The sequence below is a fragment of the Pleurodeles waltl genome, chromosome 1_2 (genome assembly GCF_031143425.1).
Source record: "Pleurodeles waltl isolate 20211129_DDA chromosome 1_2, aPleWal1.hap1.20221129, whole genome shotgun sequence".
NCBI classification, from domain to species: domain Eukaryota; kingdom Metazoa; phylum Chordata; class Amphibia; order Caudata; family Salamandridae; genus Pleurodeles; species Pleurodeles waltl.
Window position 1 is genome coordinate 1,302,408,455 of NC_090437.1, and position 14,809 is coordinate 1,302,423,263.

The following is a 14,809-nucleotide window of genomic DNA, read 5'->3' on the forward strand; positions in this document are numbered from 1 at the left end:
AGAGTCCAGTCTCTTGGTCTCACAGGTGCATTGTCCAGTGGGGCATAGGAAGGGGAGCAATGGCAGTTTAAGGTGGACAGGGTGATAAAGTGGGACAGAAGGGTGACATTCAGGAGGGTCTTATTTCCTGGCGGGGGTCTTGGCAATGTTCTCTGTATTGTTCCTGGATCTCAGGGACCATTTGCGGGGTGGTTCTCCTTCTGCAGGGGGTGGGGTGCTGGTGGCCTGTTGTTCCTGTCCACTAGCGCTGGCGGAGGTGGAGGGCTGTTCATCATCCAGGCTAGTGTCAGGGGCCCGTTTGTGTGCCACTGTGTCCCTCATGGTGTTGACAAGGTCTGCCAGCACCCTTGCAATGGTGACCAGGATGTTGTCAATGGACTTCAAGTCCTCCCTGATTCCCAGGTAGTGTTCCTCCTGCAGCCGCTGGGTCTCCTGAAACTTGGTCAGTACCGTGCCCATGGTCTCCTGGGAATGGTGGTGTGCTCCCATGATGTTGGAGAGTGCCTCGTGGAGAGTGGGTTCCCTGGGCCTGACCTCCCCCTGTCGCACAGCAGTCCTCCCAGCTTCCCTGTTATCCTGTGCCTCTGTCCCCTGAACCATGTGCCCACTGACACTGAGCCCAGGTCCCTGATTTTCTTGGGTTGGTGGGTTTGCCTGGGTTCCCTGTAGTGGTGGACACACTGCTGATTGACGTGTCCTGGGGACAGAGAGATGGGCCTGCTGGGTGGGTGCTGTGGTGGTGTTTCCTGAGGGGGGAAGTTCTGTGTGGCTTGTGACAGTGGCAGGGGAACCGACTGTCCCGAGGTCCCTGATGGGCCGGGCTGGTCATCTTGATCCAGGCGTGCAGACCTGCTGTCGTCACTGTGGGCCTCTTCTGTGGGGGGACTGAATATGTCTGGCACCTCCTGTCCAGTGACGTCGGGTAGGGGTCCTGTTGGGGTGTAAATGCAGAGTTTTCGTTTCTGTGTGTGGCATCTGGTGCGTTTGGTGAGTTACCCTCTACTCCTGTGCTTGCCTTGTTGTGTTTGCCCTTGTGTGATTAGGGTTTTAGGGTTTGTGTAGGTATCTGTACTGGACATGCATTGGCAATGGGTGTCCATGCTTTGGTGTTGCATGGAGGGCTTGGTATTGGGATTTGTGGGATGTGATAGTGGGGCATATGTGAGGTGTTGGAGTAATGGCGGTGGGGGGTGGGTGGGGGTATGTGAGGGCATGCAAGTAGGGTGGGTGGGATATAATAGTAAGGATTTGACTTACCAGAGTCCATTCCTCCTGCTACTCCAGCGAGGCCCTCAGGATGCAGTATTGCCAAGACTTGCTCCTCCCATGTTGTTAGTTGTGGGGGAGGAGATGGGGTTCCACCGACAGTCCTCTGTACTGCAATCTGGTGTCTTGAAACCACGGAACGCACCTTCCCCCGTAGGTCATTCCACCTCTTCCTAATGTCATCCCGTGTTCTTGGATGCTGTCCCACTGCGTTGACCCTGTCGACGATTCTCCGCCATAGCGCCATCTTCCTCGCAATGGATGTCTGCTGCACCTGTGAACCGAATAGCTGTGGCTCTACCTGGATGATTTCCTCCACCATGACCCTGAGCTCCTCCTCAGAAAACCTGGGGTGTCTTTGAGGTGCCATGGTGTGGTGTGGGTGATGTGTGAGGTGATGTTTGTTGTGCTGTGTGTGTTGTGTTGGTGTGTGTTGTTTGAGGTGCTTGGATGTTGTATGAGTGATGGTGTTGTGTGCCTGTGGATGCTGGTGTTGTCTTTGCCATTCTCTCTCTCTCTGTTTTTTTAAATAATGTTGTTGTATGGAGTTGTGGGTAATGTGGGTGTGTGTTTTATAGTGGTGTGAGTGTGTGGGTGTGGTGTGTGTATGTGTATCAGGTGTGTGTATTTTGTATTGTCCAATGAGGTTGTGTTTTGTATGTGTGTGTATTTCTAGCGCGGCGGTGTGTACCACCAATGGATTACCGCGGTTGTAAGACCGCCGCGTTGATTCGTGGGTCGTGATAGTGTGGGCGTATTCTTGTTAGCATGACGGTGTAGGTTTTGTTATCGCTGGTTTATCACTGAACGTTGGTGTGGCGGACTTGTGTGGGTGTCTGTATTGTGGCGGATTCCGATATGTGGGTCGAAATACCTGTAGCGGATTTCGGCTGCTGCAACGGTATGTTGGCGGTCTTCTCCACGGCGGTATGCGGGATTTACCGCCAGGGTTGTAATGAAGGCCATCGTCTCTTCCAGGGTGGTGATCGATAATAACATTAAGGTCATTTAACCACTGAAACAGATTTTGAGAAGGTTGTGATGGCTGGATCATAGTTTATTTTAGATCTTAAATGATTTGTGATGGTGTAGGGGCGTGCCACATTTTAGTAGAGGTCAGAAACTGAAGTGTTATTACTTTTAATACCTTGTAAATCAGTTGCATGCTTGACAGGACATCTGAAAGTGTTTGAGCTCCCATCCTGGGAGGTACCAACATCCCACAGTCAAGAGATGTGTGCAGGTAGCAAGGACATGATCCCCAGCCTCTATTCGAAGTGAGATGTGGTAGGGATCTTCTGGCTTGATAAACAAATTTATCTTAGCATCACTATAAAATTATTCAGAAGCCCCGGTTTCGATATGACAAAACTCTTTAGCTTCAAGCAAAGCCTCTCTCAGCACAATGGCCTCTTGCTTAACAAGGTTCAACGTAGATCTTAGTCCTAGTTTGATTGGAACATCATTTTCTAGAAGGGTCCTGGGAATGAAAAGAAGAAACCCTTCCTGGCATCTCCAAGTCAAAATAGGTAATGCTAAGGCTGCCTTTTGTTCTGTGAACTCTTCCTGCCCACTCCCAGACAGCTAACCCTCTAAGCGGTCAGTAGTTAACATCCATCTGCTCTTCTTATGCCCAGATGCAGGCTACTGTTCTCTTAGCCGGAGTTGTAAACTCTTACAGCCAAGGATGTCTATTCCAGCTAATTTGGGGGTTGTGGACGAGTGGCAACACTGCTTTAAGCCTGTTTTGGCTGAGGCAGCACAGTCACTTTCTACAAAGTTACTTTAATCTTCAGGTTATCAAAAATCTGACTTTACTATTTGCCCTGATTCTGAAAATTAAATAAGAAATAATACTGAAGATTTTCTCTAGAATTTCCTCAGTAGGGATAGACTTTATGGGTGACTTATGCATGTATCAAATAGGCTTTTCCTACATCGTAGATGCACTTTCTCCTTGTCCTGACCCACTGCTGCGCATTTCAATTGCAGACCAACCAGAGCACGTTAGTGGTCCTGTCAGATATATTTTTGTCATATATGTGGGTGGTGTAAATACACACTGCAGCCCACAAATAATGTTTACATTTTGCGCTATAGCTGGATACTCTTAGCCATCTGCAAAGGTCTTGCAAGACAGTTCAACAGGCCAATTGGGTAAATCCATTTTTTACCAATACATTCGTAGGGCCAGAGCAATGCGCTGTGGCAGTGAATGGCAATGCATCGATTGCTAATACAATCAAACGCAGGGTACTGAAAAATGCGAAAAATCTGGGGGACCAAGTAGAAAAGGCAAATTTACTACAACATCCAATGCCAATAATCATTAGTGATAATTTGCTTTACAGATTTTGTGAAGACCAGTTCTGCGATTACTTTTTTATCTCTTAACCCAGTGGTTCCCAACCTGGGGCCCGGGGTCCCCTGGGGGTCCGTGAAGCCTCTTCAGGGGGTCCGCGACTACTTAGAAAATTAAATAATATCAAAAGATTAATTAAATGTGTATACATAAAGAAGCTAGATGTACAGTTGAACATTTTAAAACATACTGTAAATGTGAAGGAATTTGAAATTGGAGGCTAAAAACCTAAATTATTATCCCCAGATTGATTCATGGGGGAAGTGCAGGTGCACCCAACAGAATGTAATATGGAAGATGGGTGGCCTCAATTGAATTTAGAAAAGCCCTAACCTTTCTATTAAAAGTGCATTTTTCTTTTGTATTTATATGTGTTTTCAAATTAAATAATATGTGTCATCATGTGTGTATTTGTTTGCTGAATGTTATTTTCTGTATTTATTGTGTATTGTTTTGCGGTTCAAATCATCGGCAATGCTTAGGATCGGGTCCCCGGCTTCCAGTAATGACTCATGGGGGTCTCCGGATTTCAATAATGATTCAGTAGGGGTCCCCGGGTTCCAGTAATGATTAAGCGGGGGTCCCTAGAAGTCAAAAGGTGGGGAACCACTGTCTTAACCCCTTTATAGAATAGGTCCCATGTAAAACATATTTTTTCAAAGTTAAGAATGCTGTAAGCGTTTTGGAAATTTATAGACTTTAAGAACAATAGCAATAGGGGACTCATTTAGTAGGAAATGGCGCAGCGGTATTTACAAGAATACGGCACATCGCTGTGTTTTTCCCTGTGCCAGCGCTACGTCAGCAGCCTAGCACCAACGCAGCCACTCTTGCGCCATGGCGCAATGATGCCTACGTTGCGGGGGTGATTGTTTATGTGCAGGAAGGAACACCTTCCTGCACATAAACAATCATTAAAGGTGATTTGCTCCTTCTATGTGTGCTGCAAAATGCAGCACACATAGTAAAAGCAAAAAATGAGGAGAAATAAAAGTATTTCTCCTTGATGTGCCACTCTAACCCCAGGGGTGGCGTTGGTTTTTGGCGCTGCCTCAGGTTTACGATTTCTTGTAAATCTGGGGCAGCGTCAAAAAAGCAATGAGTGTTGTGCGGGTGCGCCCACAGCAACACCCATTGCACACCCCTCTGACGCAGAAAACTGCGTCAGGGCAGCCCATATTTACAAGGCCGAGTTAAGCCACGTAAAGTGGCTTAACGCCGCCTTGTAGATATGGAGCAGGACTCAGCGCCACCGGAGCATCGCTAAAAGTGACACTCCAGTGGTTCAAAGGCCACGTAAATCAGGCCATAGGTTTCCAAAAAGTTATAAAAGAAATATGGGTCAAATTAAGCACTAATGATTAAAATGGAATTTGTATTTCAGTGCAATGATCCAACAAAATTACAGCCTCAGTTGCTAGTAGTTTACCAATGTGGGGATCTGTGTCATCTGTCTCTGGACTAGGGGCCAGATGTAGCAAAGGTGTTTACCCTTTCTGTGTCTATGGGAAAAAGTGTTCGTACATATGGCCCCTAGGTGTCAGTACACCTTTAGCTTGATAACAGAAAATAAAGTCAGTGTTGATTTCAGGATTTAGTATGCCCATTATGATTGCAACATCCTCCACCTGGAAAGACTTAACTGTGGATGGCCAGGTTATCTAAACTTTGCCTGGTTGGAGTTGGGAAACTATGAACACCTTCACCAACGTTATGTTTTGAAGCTCTGCCCCACTTCACAAGCAATGCAATTACAGTTGCTCAACCCTTGTCTAAGCCTATTGGACACTGCCGGCATACAGTTCCAGCATTCAGGAAGTATTAGCACAGAGGCTGTGCAGGGAAAGAGCCTTCAAAGTGTTGGCTCAGAGTAGCCAGTATGTATTCAATTTTATTGGAAGGTACTCCTTGGTCCATTACCAATCAACAACAGAGACACTTTCATGAGCGTAGTAACCCATTATGTGGAGACTATTCCTCTGCTGGCTAAGAGGTCACTGACTTCTGTCTGCACTTTGATGAAGCCTGGCCGGCCAACAAACTGTGTGCGGATTCCCTCACCCAAGCAGACAGGAGTGGTGGAAAAGGCAGAATACTGAAGAGATATGTGGAGGCTATAGCAGCATGTCGACAGCAGTGATTGCAGGCACAAAGTCTGGTTTCAAAGGCACATTCTTTCCCAACACAATTTTCACAGTTAGGTTGAACTGTAGAATAGAGGGTGCACATTAGAGAGCTATCTTGATTCTACACAGGTGGTCAACTGACCTCACCCCCAGGGTATAAGAAAATGATTTGCAGATATTTCAAACTCTGACACATTCTAGGGGTGGATGTTTGCCCTGTGGTGATTGCCCTGTGTTATTTTTTATTTACATGGGTTGTCCCCTTGCACCTGCTCCTTCTTAGCACTTGATGTTACTCCTTGAGGTCACGCAGGACAATACTCTTGGGATCCCCTTTCTCATGACAGCAGGGGGCAGCCCTGGAGCTGGTATACTGCTTATCCAAGGGGCCGCATAATGATTCAGACCAGGAAATGATTTTGAAAAAATGGGGCAACCTGGTACCCTGGGACCTGGGTAAGTGAATAATATAACAAAAAATGTTTTGGTCCCTCTGGGGGAAGGATATGAATTAACCTCCACGACAGTGGTTGTACCATAAAGAACTTTCTGTACCGATGATAGCATTGCAACACTTATACTAACACATAATTCACTCACACTGCGCCATTATACAGGAGCACCTCAATTATTTTACTTTAAATTGTTGAATTTAAGTTTCTAATAAATGTGATATATTACTAACAAACCTCCTCGGTACAGAAAGTTATTTATGTTACAACCACTGTCGTGGAGGTTAATTCATATCCTTCCCCCAGAGGGACCAAAACATTTTTTGTTATATTATCCAGACAAGTAGATGAGCAAAGCCAACAAAGCAAGACTACTGAAACATACAGCTGTGGACTTTCACCACCACAGACCACATTGCTCATTACCACTAGGACCAATGCAAGTTGGTTTTACGCCTTCTAAACCTTTAGGAATCTGTCCTGCTAGGAAGGGGTTATGTGGTTGTGGCAATCTCATCCTTAAATTATATTTGTACAAGGATTTCTGCCATTTCACAACTATGTATTTTTTTTTCAGTGACATTTAAGTTCACCCTCAGGATTGTTTTCCTATAAGAAGAGGCGTGAGTGGTGTGACCCTACACTGACATTCAGTGGGGTAGCAAAATTTGAGGGAGTCCCCCCGCAAAGTAATGGGGGGGAGCGCTCAGACTCAGTCAGGAGCTCTAATGCCAGGGTACTGTGCTGAGGGGGCCCCCTGGAGCTTGTCCCTGCACCACAGTGGTGGCGGGGGCTAATGTTACGCCAGTTCTGACATTTGCTTCTCATCAGAGAACTCCAGGTACATGGTGTTTCCTTCAGAGAGACACTCACTGAAGAGTGATAGGGTTTTTCCATAGGCCCTAACCCAACACTGGGCACCGTTTCAAAGGCTTGGATGTATTTTGGACTTCTTGTCAGAGTCTAACGCAAACAACACAAAAATAAGCGTCGCCCAGGGTATTCCCGCGATCCACATGTCCAGCTTGGCTGCCAATCGCAGCGTGCTCTCTAGGGTAGCCTGAGGAAGATGTCGAACAAAACAACCCCCTGTGCCAGTTGGAAGCACAAACAGGGGAAATCTTCAAGCGCAGACGTGAAGTAATGAACACACTCTCCCCAAGTGTTCTGTTTCCCACTCTTTTCTGGTCACACTGCGGTCAGGGCTCTCAATCCTTCTGATCTATTTACAAACAACCAGGGGCTTATTTTTCTTCCACAGAATTTTGGTTGGCACCCCGACCAAGCCACAAATTGTTTTTTTTGTTCCCTGCTACAGATTTTTGTGACTCAGGCTGCAACAAGAGTAGCCCGCTACTAAGGCTGGGTTTCCCTCAATGCGCCTTTCACCCACTTTGCTCTGTAAACATCTGGGAATGGGCAGAGGCAACGTGCCAGCACTGGTCATGCTTGGTACCTAAGTGTTCTTTGTCCCGATGAGTGATGATGGATTTGTTTCGTCAGCCCTGTGGTCCTACAGCTGCAGAGGTAAACAGACTTTAACATGGCGGCCTCATCCAAGATGGCCGCCCTCCATAATGCCAGGGGTGACCTCTGCTCCCACAAATGCAAGTCTCACTGAAGTATTGCCATGGATTCTTTTACCTCGTCTCTGAAATGCTGACAGCGGAGAGAACTGGCCCAGCAGTCTACAACATATTCTGCTTTTCACTATGTTTATTTATCTTATATCATTTTATGTAATGTTACTTTTAAAGGAGACACGCATGGCTTTTCATTCACTAAAGAGTGAGAGGGTGTTGAGAATGATGTAAAGGGGCAGAAGAGGACTTTAATTTGCACTGGACCTGCCAGAAGGACGAAAGGTTGTGGGAACACTTTAGGCGTTGGTTTGTCTAGGGTCATAGTATCGCAAAGGACTGTCAGTAAGGCGAGGGACATATTTACAAGAAAGTGGCGCATCATAGATGATGCTCCACTTTTCTTGTGCCCCCCTCTACTGGCATCTAACGACACCATGGTTGCCACATATTTACAATATGATACACCATAGCGGTCGTTAGCATAATAGTGTCAACATTTTTACGCTATTGTGGTGCTTTGCTACACTAGCATCAAGAATGCAGAGCGACTCACATAGATTATTATGGGTGCATTATTTAACACCTGCCTTGAGCAGGTGTTAAAAATGATTGAAAAAATGGCGCAGTAAACATTGTAAATTTCACTGTGCCATTTTTTCCGGCCTTCCTGCGCCGGAACGCCCCCCCTTGCATACATTATGCCTGACACAGGCATAATGTGGAGCAAGGGGTAGCAAAGTGGCTCAATGCAAGCGTTGCGCCACTTTGTAAATATGGTGCAGCAGAAAAGCCACCTTAGTGCCACCTTAGCCTCAAACAATTGGCGCTATGGCGGCGCTAAGGTGGCGCTAGGGGCTTGTAAATATGCCCCAGAGTGTTTTAAACTTGGTCCTTTGCTGTACCTGGTGCCAATGCAGATATTTCCTGATGGTGTTATATCTTTAGTGTGGATAAAGCCAAAGACAATGCAACCGGTCTGGTTCCTATGACGTTTCCTGCAGGGATGTCCCCACCTCCCCGGGTCAGAACCTCATCATTCTGAAGACACATTTCAAAATCTCTCACCTCCAGTAATAATGGTTATGCACGTGTCCATACCCTATGGCAGCTGCATGGACACACACAAGTGAACGTAGGGTGTAGGATCTCAAGACATCACTGGCTGAAATGGAAATCACACAGCAGCCCTTATTGGTGGACCCATTCCTGCCCAGTTTTTCACAGGTCTACTGACCTAGGCTATGAATGAAGGAACATTTGCTTGGAATCTCACTCCACTTAGAGGGGGGTATATTTGAACTCATTTAGCACTGTGTCTTTACGGTCCTAAACTCCAGGGAGTGCAAAAGCAGCATAAGACCTATGTGGATACCAGGGCAGGGACCTTCCACTGTGGTTGCCTTTGGGCAGGCAGCAGCTTAGTTAGTGCAGCTTACCCCTGCCAGGCTGGAGATCCTTCCATCCATGCTATCCTTTCTTTTGGATAATCTGGGCTGCTGTAGGGAGTGGTGACATCTGGAGAGGAAGGCCAAAACCCCTTCAGCGAAGTCACTTCCGGGGTGGGGCGTTCCCCTTTACGTGAAGCACAGCTCCAGGGGTCACCCTGTTTTAGAAAGTCGCATAACAAATTGTGTGCTCATTGGTCTCAACTGAGCCTGGGTGTTTGCTGGGGAAGGGGGACACAGTGGGGAAGAAGTCATTTAAGGGAACAACAAGTGTATGAAACATTTTTAAGAAGTGCGACCCAAAGGAGCAGGGCCACTTTCCCATTTAATGAAATAACACAGGAAATCAAGTGACTAGCACTCACAGGTATTAGTTCATGGGTCCCACAGACACTTTGAACTCACTAAGAGCATGAGGAGTGCTGTATGAATAAAATACCAATGCATTCAATCCATCAGTAGGTTGACCAAACAAGGTATCGGTCCACGCCGACCTCCCTTTGTGGTCCTGAGGCTGCATTATTGGACTGCCTGTGCTGCCTAACCCAGAGTTAACAGGCTGGTCCCAGTAGCTGACACAAACAGGTATTGGGAAAACCAACAAGCTGTTCAGGTTCTGAATAAAACATGTAACACCTTGTATTTGTCATTTGTAAAGCACATTATGCCCTAAGGCGTCAAAGCGCTACCTATGGAAGAAGCAACAATATGGAGACCCGGCGTAAGGGCCATTAAGGGTGGGAGAAAAGCCAGGTTTTAAGTTGTTTACGGGAAGCAATGTGGGTGTCTAAGTCAGCTATATTGTCTGGTAATGTGTTCCAGAGTTTTTCTGCTGCTACTGATATGGAGGGGCGTCCGCAGCTGGCCCTTCGAAACTTAGGGACAGTGACTTGTCCTGACCAGAGGACCTCAACTGTCTGCCCGGATGGTACCACTGAAAGGCTGATCTCAGGGATATAGAGCCCTGCTGCTGCAAGGCCTTATGCACAACACAAAGGACTTTGAAGTTGGTATGCTTTGAGATCGGAAGCCAGTGAAGGCAGCGCAAACCCGCTGTAACAGAGGAGTGTTTAGGTATGTTGAGAACCAACCGAGCCGCCATGTTCTGAATCACCTTCAGTTTCATGATGTGTGATTTTCTGATGTTTCAGTACACTGCATTGCAGTAGTCGAGGCGAGAAGTGATCGCTGCCACGACTACTATCATTCTTCGTTCCAGAGGAATGAAACATTGAACTTTTTTGAGGATTTTGATTATAAAAAAACAGTAACTAGTGGTATTGTTACCCTGTCTGTCAAAGGATAAAGTATTATCAAATATCACTCCTAGATTGACTGGTGTGGGAAGGGGGCACACATCTCTGGCCACCATCTATCTGACTACACTGATTCTTAAGCTCCAGAGACCCAGACCTCTATTTTTTCCACATTTAATTTTAGACAATTGTCCTTCATCCAGATCCCAATGTTTGTCATACACTGTTTGAACTTCTCTGCTACAGCTGGCAGACCCTCGGAGATAGGTATCAGGAGCCGGGTGTCACCTGCATATGACAAAACCTGGAAGCCAGCTGAGCAAATCAAAGAGGGGGCAACATAAAGATTAAACAGTGTGGGACTAAGTGAGGACCCTTGTGGTACCCCGCGTTTGGAGCTGAAACAGGGCAGATCTACAGTTGCCAAAACTTACAATCTGAGTTCTGCCCGAGAGGAAAGAACTCAATAAGGCCAAGGACTTATCCCTAATCCCCGCCTGGCGCAATCTATGCTCCAGTCAGGAAGGGGATACTGTGTCGAATGCTGCCGATAAATTCAGCATCACCAGTATGGCTGAACCACCCTGGTCTACTTGATGTCGGATGAAATTCGTCGCCACCACCAGGGCAGATTCGGTACTACGCCTGCTGCAGAACCCATTTTGTGATGGGTCCAGAAGATCTTTAGTGGTAATAAAATCAGCCACAATCAGGTCCATGTACTTCTCTAGTATTTTGGATGGTGCACGGAGTAGTGAGATAGGCCTCAAACGTGTTAGATCATCAGGAGCGCCATTAGACTTATTTTAAAGATGCCTTACAGTAGCGTCTAGCCAGCTCTGGGGAAACACTCCTGTCCTGATTATGTAACTGAAAACCTTTTCTAAGAAGGTAGATATAATATCTGGGGCAAGCTGGAAAATTCTGGAGTGGGGGGGCAGGAGTCCTCTGGGGAACCAGATGACAGCTCCATCAATACTTTCCTAATCTCTGACTGAGACATAAGGGGTAAGGTGGACAGAGTTCTAGGAGATTCTCCACCAGTGCAATTGTCAATCTTCTCTGCATAATCCATCTCGTTCTCCTTTTTTGAAAACCATTATATGTTTTAAAAAAATTCTCCTTTAAATTTCCAGCTACCTTATTGCAAAAGTATTGATAATTTTCAAGTGATTGCTGTGCTGGGGGTGTGTGAGGATTATTTAACCACCTTGAATAGCTCACTGGGCCTATTGTTTGCTAAGGGTATTTTATTCATAAAGTAGGTTGATTTAGCACCCTTGATCACTTGTTTATGTGTGACAATTAATGCTCTATGCTTACTCTTGTGCTCATCTTTTAGGGTCAGCCTCCATTTCCGTTCTTACCTGCGACATATTATTCTAAGATCTTTTAACTCCTCAGAGAACTAAGGTTCCAATCAGTGCTTAATTTGTGCTTGTTGTTTCTGGGGCTGAGCACCGGTACTTATTTTTGAGGGCCGGGGCTTATTCTTCTGCCTCAAGCATTTGCTACGAGCAAAAGACACATATGGGAAAGACAGAGGAAGGGAAAAACGAAAAAGTGTCATAAAGGGAGAAAGCAGAAAGCTGCAAGAGTGAGCTGAAGGGGCAGCGAGTGGCTTTATATGGATTGAAAAGGCCCGAGATGGCTTCAGAATTACAACACCTCAGTATTCCGTGTTCACACATTTAATTGCAGCAGCCGCGTGTTTAAGAGGAGGGCTTTGGACACCGGCACCTTTTTATTTACAAATTAAGCACTGGTTCCGATGCCCTTGCCCTACTGCTCGTCTTCGACCTTAAAGGCGTTATGTTTTCAACTGCTTCGAGTACCCAGGTGTTGAACTCTTCTGGAGTAGGAGTAGAAGAACTATACTTTCTCACTAGGGTTTCCTCTAATGGAGCTGAGAACTCCAAGTGAGATACTTTGTCCCAGCTTCTATAAGTAATGGGCCTCAGGGTAGCTGATCTTTCTTCTCCATAAAGTATCACCAAAAAGGTGATAAAATGTGATCTGACCAGCTGAGTGGGTAAATGTTCTCAACCTTTACCAATGAATGATTTACAAAGATCCCTTCAATGGTGTGTCCGGCTATATGAGTAGGGCCCTCAACTACTTCGGGAAAAAACAAAGTTGTTCATAAAGTCAAGATAGGTGGCAGCATCTTTGCCTTCCTTGACTTCTAAATAAGCAAGTATAGTATATTGTGATTTGATGCTTAAAGGGTCGAAAATAGAATTCCATTCATCCCTATATAATTATTTAACATTCTGCTTTCTTTAAGTAATGCATAAACAGGGCGTGGTCAAGATGGCGGCTTGCACGGACGCTTTCTAAGAAGCTCCGTATGCGGCCCGTACATTAATCCTTCGAATACCAACCTCCGCGTAGCCCGGGTGCCCTCCCCTCGATAAACAGGGCTCCTGGACACGGGAGAGCCGTTCGTGTGACAGGGGGATCGTGTAGAGCGGGGCCGGAGGCCGGATGGCCGAGGTTACAAGGGAGGAGCGGCGGAGGTGCGGGGCGAGCAGCACCTCTGCCCAGCAAAGTGCGGCAGCGTGGACCGCTGAGCTGAGGCCCTTCGAACACCGATGTAATAGCGGAGACAGGCTGCCGATCGGGCGTGGGACCAAGGTTGCTGGGGCCAGTCACGAGGCCCCCCGGACGAGGAGACTTGGCCTAGCGGCATGGCGGTCGGGGCAGGAGAAGCACGCCAGCCGCTGTCGCCTGATCGGACTCGACCCGATTCCCCGCCGAACAAAGACTAAACTAAAGGGCTCGACGGATCCGCTCTGCTCTGGTCTCGAGCGAGGAGATTGGCAGGCACGGGGCTGCCTGCGGGAGCGGACAGAGGGAGAGGTGACCTGACAACTGGAGGGCGCACACAACAATGCACAAGAGACGTGCCCTGAGGCGGCACAGCAACGTGCCCCGCCTGCAGAGTGGCTATAAGGGGGGCCCCATTGGACATTGCCTCACAGAGTGGGACCTGGATCGGAGTGGAGTGGTGCGAGGCACGCACATCGCCGTGGCGGCAATACCTAACGACACCACGGCAACTGAGCTGACAGCGCTCGACGAATGGGCAGGTGAGCGCGCTGGCGATGATCTCGCCTGGCTGGGCCCAGAGTGCAGGTGCATGGTACTAACCTGCCACGTGGAGGGAGCATGGACCCTCTGACGAGAATATTTCCTGGGGCATGGGACCCTTTAGCCACTACTTGGATGATCTACCACGGCATCAAATAGTTCTTTAGATACGCATAGCCCCCAACTAACTGCCATATACGACTCGTCCGCTGATCAGAATACTGACCCAGTAGGCTCACACCGGGGTAGTGGCCGAGGTGCCATTGCAGCCAGGCCCAGGGCCACGCCAGGCCGTTACGCCAGAGTTATACAGTGGAGCTCTATCGGGGACCCGGAAGGACGCTCTAGAAGAAATAACATCAGATTCATAGGATTCCCGGAGCGCACAGAATCACCCAACGCTGAACAATTCTTGGAAAGGTGGCTTCTAGACAATGTCATGATGATCACGGCCTCACCGAAGTTTGCAGTGGAGCACGCGCACCGGATCCCGAGCGGCCCCCCCTCGACCCTTGATAGCGCCCCTGCTGAACTTTCAGGACAGAGACTCGATTCTACAAAGGTTCAGGACGCAGGGTCCAATCCAGATGGACAATGAGATGATTACGGCGTACCCGGATTACACCGCAGGAGGACAACGCAAGAGAGCATCCTTTACAAGAGTAAAACAACTTCTACGAGATAATAATCTATCCTATTCTTTACTTTTCCCTGCACGACTCCGGGTAATAGATGGGGAGAAGGCCCATGTTTTTCCGTCCCCCGAAGATGCATGGACATGGCTGCACGCCAAGGGCATGGCTCAGCTCAAGCAAGATGACATTAATCGGAGCACTTGGCTCACTCCCCAACCCCGTAGACATAGAAAATCGAAATCAAGGATACGCCCATCACAGTGGCTCTTCTTCTCCCTCGGCGCTGGGCCCAGAGCTCACACCGCGCACGGCGGATGACCTTTAGGTCCCACACCGCAGAGCACGATGATAGAACATAGCATTAGGATCCATCAGATGCAGCAGGGGGACTGCTGGCCGCTGCCGGTCCCCGGGGCGTCTTCCCCATACAGATATTGAGACATAAAGAATTGAGGGGGGGGGGCACCAGGGCACGGCCAGAGGAGATGATTATCCGGTCGGGATCGCCAAGAAGGATCACGCCGGATGGACCCTGCACCCCCCCATGCCCCAAGGGGACACCAGAAGTACCTTGTTAAGACGTTTACCACA